Genomic DNA, 7,072 nt, shown 5'->3' on the forward strand with positions numbered 1-7,072 from the left:
GCTGTGACTGTGTCACTGCACTCAGCCTGGATGGCACACAGTGAGATCCTGTTCAGGCCATGGGAAGAGCAGACTTTCTTTTCAAGTTCCCAGGAGGGCCTCTGATTGGCTCATCTTGAATCAGGAGCCACCTGGACTAAACCACTGCACGAGCAGACTTTCTTTTTAAGTTCCCAGGAGGGCCTCTGATGGGCTCCTCTTGAATCAGGAGCCATCTGTACTAACCTGTTGGAAGAGCAAACTTTCAAGTTCCCAGGAAGGCCTCTGATTGGCTCATCTTGAATTCGGAGCCACCTGGACTAACCAGGTGGAGTCCAGGGGTGGTATAAAATTGTAGTCTCTAGCTGAACTCCGGCTTGAAGTGGAGAGAGGAGGCGTTACCAAAAGAAAAGGGGGTTCTATTCTTCGAAGAAGGGCTAGGACAGAGCAGCAGATGTTCTTGACTGGAGGAAAAGGTAAGTGTGGCTTTGTGGGCCAAGCCGCCTACGAACCTCCGGACAGCAGAAGACGGGACTCTTCCTTCTGCTTCACCCCGCCCGCACCCAGGGAACTCTTCAGGCTTGTGAAATGTGTAATCCCCTAAATGCTTCTAAATCTGGAAACAAGTAACCACCCCCCACCCAGTTGTTCTTTCCCCCAAATTAAAAGGAAAGTTGGAAGAGGAATCACAGGTTTTCTTTTTAATTGATGGATTAGAAAAGAAGAAAGTGTTTAATCCCAGTGGCTAGAGTATAGCATTGCATCGGACGCAGCCACCTCCTAGCTTTTTAAGTGTTGCTTGTGGAAAGTGCTAGGTTCACCTGAGAGGTCTTCTGAGCTCAGTGTCCTTTTAAAAACAATGTGCAGTTTTCCAGTGGAAAACCCAAAGTGCCCTGAGGTGCCTGCTGACTGGGCAAGTCAGTGTAGGGGAAACGCCTGCTCCACAGCCCTCCCCTGGGCACATTTCATTCCTGGGTTCCTGTAGTGCCCCTCAGCCCTGGTTAGACCACCCAACTAGAAGAATAGGGGACAGGGTGGCCAGTAACCTGAGAGGGGACCTGAGGCTGCAAAGCCCCACCCAGACACAGACTGGTTAGGAGCCAATGGTTTCAATTCCCTTTCTTGGGAATCCAGAGTGGGAAAGGTGAGTGAATTACTCGCGGAGAGCCAGTCCACGACCAGACAATGGCTGCTGGAGCGCTCAGGACAAACGGACCTGGGAATCCAAACCGGGAAGTGCGGAGATAATGGACTAGAGAGGCCAAAGTTGAACAAATGGACTGAGAAGGTCATGAATGAAGGGTTGTGGCAAGAACGTGCTAAGAGAAAGCAGGCACTGAAATAAAGAAGATACAGTGATTCCCATTCTGGCTGTAAATTCGAACCACCTGGGATAATTACAAATATCCCTTCCTGGGTCCCTGCCAGGTTTAAGAGTCTCATTAGTGAGGGGAAGGGAGAGCGGAGGCACAGAGACCCGGTAAGTCACCGGACGGGTGGACTCTCTATCCCCTACCAGCCCCCGAGGCCTGCCCTGCCCGCAGCAGTTCCCCTCCGTCCAGCTCCTTTTCCCTCGATGGGGCTACTGCGCATCCATTAATTCACCTGCTCGCCTCCACCCCCTCACCCATTTGCGGGGAATTGCCCCCCAACCCCTAATTCCGCGGAGTGAACAGCGGGAGCACTCCCAGGCAGCCAGAGCCCGGACAGGCCCGACGTGGCTTGCGCGCAGAAGATGCCTGTCCTGGAAAATGGTCGCAGCCGGCAGTGGTCTGTTAATCCTCTCAACAGAAAGCAGCCCCACGAGTCTGCGGTCCCACGGGCCGACTCTATCCACAGGGTGCACCGAAGCGCAGAGAAGGTGGAGATGGAGTGACGGGAGGGGGTTCCGACGCCCTGAATGCCGGGGTCCAGATGTTGTTGGAGAGTGGCAAGCGCGCCCTAGTCCGTGCTTCTTCGCCACGACTCTGAAATGTCGTTTTAAATAAGACACTCACTCACAGCTCAAGTCCGCCGGCGGTGGCTTCTGAGCTCCAGCTGCCTTCTTCGGGCCACCTAAAGGAGCGCAACCCGCAGAGCGCGCACTCTTGCACGCCCCACCGCCTCTCCACTCCCTGCTCAATCAGCCAACATTTGTACCTGCACTGGCGCTAATGATGCTGGTCGGGCTATGCTAGGAGTCATCTCTACCCTTAGGCACCTCATTCCAGGAAGCTGACCTCATTTCTCAGCTCCTGGTAAGATACCCTGTGGCTGTGAATTTAAAAGAGCATTTGTGTAATTTATTTTTTTCTGTAAGGAAAAGGTGTTTAGAGGGGCAGATTAGAGTGTACCTAAAAGATGCCAGACAGGTTATTTTCTTTTACAGTAAGACTACAAAGAAGCAATCATAGAAAGAAACAATCATAGTGACTATGGTCAAACAAAACTGCGAACCGAAGTGTCTATACTAAAGCCAACTTGGTTTTTTTTTTTTTTTTTTTTTTTTTTTTTTGAGATGGAGTCTTGCTTTGTCTCCCAGGCTAGAATGCAGTGGCACGATCTCTGCTCACTGCAACCTCTGCCTCTGGGGTTCAAGTGATTCTCCTGTCTCAACCTCTCAAGTAGCTAGGATTACAGATGCCTGCCACCAAGTCCAGCTAATTTTTGTGTTTTTTAGTAGAGATGGGGTTTCACCATGTTGGCCAGACTGGTTTCGAACTCCTGACCTAAGGTAATCCACCCACCTCAGCCTCCCAAAGTGTTGGGATTATAGGCGTGAACCACTGTGCCTGGCCTAAAGCCAACTGTTAAAGCAGCCACCAGGGAATGCAGTGTGAGTGCAACAACAGACTTCCGCCTCTCTCTAGAAGATATAAAAACAAGTCATTGGGGGCACAAAAGATGAGCACATAAAAGAGTAAAACAACTGATGTTCAAGTAATGCCTTTAAGGTTTTTGCAATTTATTTTTTTGAGATAGGGTCTTGCTCTGTCTCCCAAGCTGGAGCACAGTGGTGCAATCTTGGCTTGCTGTACCCTCTGCCTGCTGGGTTCAAGCAAATCTCCCACCTCAGCCTCCCGAGTAGCTGGGATTACAGGTGCCTGCCATCACTCCCGGCTAATTTTTGCATTTTTAGTAGAGACGAGGGTTCACCATGTTGGCCAGGCTGGTCTCAAATGCCTGACCTCAGGTGATCTGCCTGCCTCAGGCTCCCAAAGTGCTGGGATTACAGGTGTGAGCCACTGTGCCTGGCCGGTTTTGTTTTTTTTTTTTTTGTTTTGTTTTGAGATGGAGTTTCATTCTTGTTGTCCAGGCTGGAGTGCAATGGTGTGATCTCAGCTCACTGCAACCTCTGCCTCCCAGGTTCAAGAGATTCTCCTGCTTCACCCTCCCGAGTAGCTGGGGTTACAGGTATGAGCCATGAGCCACCATGCCCAGCTAATTTTGTATTTTTTGTAGAGACGGGGTTTCTCCATGTTGGTCAGGCTGTTCTCAAAGTCATGACCTCAAGTGATCCACCTGCCTCGGCCTCCCAAAGTGCTGGGATTACAGGTGTGAGCCACTGTGCCCAGCCCTTTTTTTTTTTTTTTTTTTGAGACAGGATCTCTGTCACTCAGGCTTAAGTGCAGTGGCGCATTCACAACTCACTGCAACCTTGACTTCTGGGGCTCAGCTGATCCTCCCACCTCAGCCTCCCAAGTAGCTGGGAGTATAGGTGTGCACTACCATGTCTGGCTTTTTTTTTTTTTTTGTAGAGCTGAGGTCTTACTATGTTGCCCAGGCTGGTCAAATTCCTGCCCTCAAGTGATCTTCCTGCTTGGCCCTCCCAAAGTCTTGGGATTACAAGCATGAGCCCAGCCTTTTTTTTTTTTTTTTTTTTCCTAATAGTCTTTATTATTTTTTAATAATCTTTAATTGTTTTAGACAGTTCTATATTTAACAGAAAAATTCTGAAGACAGTGGAGTTCCCCATATGTCCCACATCCAGTTTCCCTGATTATTCACATCCTACCTGAGTATGGGGCATTTTTTTACAATGAATTTGTTACACTATTATTAATGACAGCCCATACTTTATTCAGGTTTCTTTAGTCTTTCTTTAATGTCTTTTTTCTAGGTAGCCCCTCCATGAAACCAGATTACATTTAGTCATCATGTCCCCTTGGCTCCTCCTGGCGGTGGCAGTTTCTCCGATTTTCCTTATTTTTGGTAAGCCTTGGTCCATATAAATATATTCTGGGGGAATTATAGATGGGTTTGACAGAAAGCATTTTAAAACCAAAACTACAAAAGAAGAAAATCACAATCAGTTGATCAGTTGAAAGTTACTCTATTCCAAACATCTTGGCAAACATTAATCACATTTCAGAATCACACCAAGCCAACAACAAAAACAACAACAACAAAAGTGCCTTGAATTATGGACATCAGGAAGCAGTAGCTTTGCACAAAAAGGATAAGTTTAAGGAGAACGTTATTTGAGGTGAGGCTTGGTAGATTTATAAACAAGGTTAAAGAAGGTTTCTACACACATTAACCTGTGACATTAAATATATCTCTAAATAAAACTTTATAAACAAGCAGAGACTTTTCCTTTTATTTAACAGAACTGTTGGAAGAAAACAAATAATACTTTCAGTAGAAATGGAAATTCCTGATGCTTTGGGAATTGTTTCAGTACTTTTTCTAATACTTCAGGCATTGACTAGAGGAACTGAGACTAGAAAATATTTTTACCTGTTTAGTCAGTATCACATATCTTCATCTGTTTGTTCTCACTGCTGAAGCACACACTTAAAATAATCATTATGCATTTATGCACACAACCGCTTCTCCTGTGCTCTATACAAACCTATTAAGCTATTTTTCTGAATCAAATTTCCACAACTTTAAAGAAAAAAAAAAAATCACAGAATAACATGTTTTTCAAGGCAGGCATTTTAAAAGCTAACCCCAACTTGCCCTGTTTTAGGCTTTGTATTACAGTGTTTAACTTGCTTTCTTGGGTAGTTAGTCTGGAAATCAGTTCATCACCTGATATAGGATGGCTGGATTTTAATATTTGCTGTCGCTAATTCACTTGGTTAAATGCCTAAAGCTAGTAGTCTACTAGTGCTGAAGGAAGAGGGGAAGCATTTATGGCTCATTAGAACCAATCCACATGGTTTCCAGATCAGCTGATTTTCTCACTACAATACTTAACAGCAAGATGAGAGGCTTTAACAACGTCATGTCAGTAAAGCCATCACTAATTCAGAATAAATTTTAATTACAAACTTAAAATAATTACATAGTTGTAAATTAGTCTGTCACTAAGTAAAGACCACTACATTTCACTTTGGGAGACCTTGTAAAATGTAAGCTAACTCACTGCTGGAACCTTGAAACAGAGGTCACCCAGATCAACAAGCATGAGTCAGTCCCTTCTGCTAGCTTCTCATCCCCTGATTTGAGTTTATGAGATGAGCCAATAATGTAGAGACCAGAAGCTCATTTTTTCTACCTAAAACTAAGTCTCAGCCTGTCACTTTCCTTCTGACCCAGTTACAGCTGCTTCTCTGGTAGGTCCTTCAATCCTCTTCACTGGGCACCATTAAACACTGGACTTGGTGGCTGTCCATGCATGTGACCAATTTCACTATCCATCCTCTGGCTTCAGTGCCAATTTTAAGAATGCAAATTCCTACGTGGCCAGATTTCTATAAAGAAGGCAAGTTATTTTATTCTGGCTAAAGTTAATCATATTATTAATATCTTCTAAAATTAGCCTTTACATTTACTGCTTTAAAAAAATTCCAGGCCGGGTGCAGTGGCTCACACCTGTAATCCCAGCACTTTGGGAGGCTGAGGCGGGCAGATCACGAGGTCAGGAGATTGAGACCATGCTGGTTAACACGGTGAAACCCCGTCTCTAACAAAACAAATACAAAAAATTAGCTGGGCGTGGTGGGGGCGGCGCCTATAGTCCCAAATAGGCAGGAGGCTGAGGCAGGAGAATGGTGTGAACCCAGGAGGCGGAGCTTGCAGTGAGCAGAGATGCTCCATTGCACTCCAGCCTGGGCAACAGCGCAAGACTCCGTCTCAAAAAAAAAATTCCAGCAAACATAAAATTTAGGTCTAAAAGATGCCAATGATTTAAAAATCTACAAAGATCTAAGATCAATGCCTGTGTATGAGTGTAGCTACTGCCACGAGGCATTCTAGTCATAGCCTAGGGAAGTGTGAGCTGAATACAGGTCCTGTGCCACAAAACCTCTAACTGAAACAGAACTATGAAAGTGAGAAGCATTAATAGATGTGCACTGTATTTATATAAGCTGCTCTCTTCAGCATTAAAACAGCTGATCTACTGTGTCAATCTGGTAGAGATCAGTTGGTGCCATATGTAAAAACCAACAGGTTAACTGACCAAACTTCTCCAGATTTCAATTGGTTCTATGGGATCAAACAGACATGATATGTTAATCATGATGAAAACAATAATCTTAACCATGTTTAAGAAAAAATATATAAAATTTTAGTACAAGTACTTATTTTACTTCTGTACTCAAAAAGGGTGAGAATCCCAGCTACTCAGAGACTGAGGTGGTTGGATCACCTGAGCCACAAGTTCAAGACCAGCCTGGACAATATAGCAAGACCCCTGCCTCAAAGAAAATTGAGATTTAAATTTTGTTTGTGATTTCCTCTAAGTGAATAATGGTAAAATTTAACAAACTAGCATAGCTCAATTTACTGAGCTACAAAATATAACATTCAGCTGGGCATGGTGGCTCATGCCTGTAATCCCAACACTTTGGGAGGCTGAGGCAAGAGGACCGCTTGAGGCCAGGAGTTTGAGACCAGCCTGAGCAACACAGTGAGACCTCATCTCTATAAAGTTTTAAAAAAAGAGAAAATCTTAGTGTACTTTAATTTATGGCAGGTGCTATATATGCGAGTTGAAGTCTTCTGTACCTCCACAATGCCACACTTTCTTACTCACAAAGGATAGTTAGAAGCTAGAACACAACTTTTTTGTTATTTATAAATGCTCCCAAAAGAAGAAATGTTTATTGAATTTCAAATGACACAGTTGCAAATGGGCAGTTAGCAGCTTTCCATGTAAAGC

Source organism: Rhinopithecus bieti, unplaced genomic scaffold (genome assembly GCF_001698545.2).
Source record: "Rhinopithecus bieti isolate Rb0 unplaced genomic scaffold, ASM169854v2 scaffold_2872, whole genome shotgun sequence".
Classification (NCBI taxonomy): domain Eukaryota; kingdom Metazoa; phylum Chordata; class Mammalia; order Primates; family Cercopithecidae; genus Rhinopithecus; species Rhinopithecus bieti.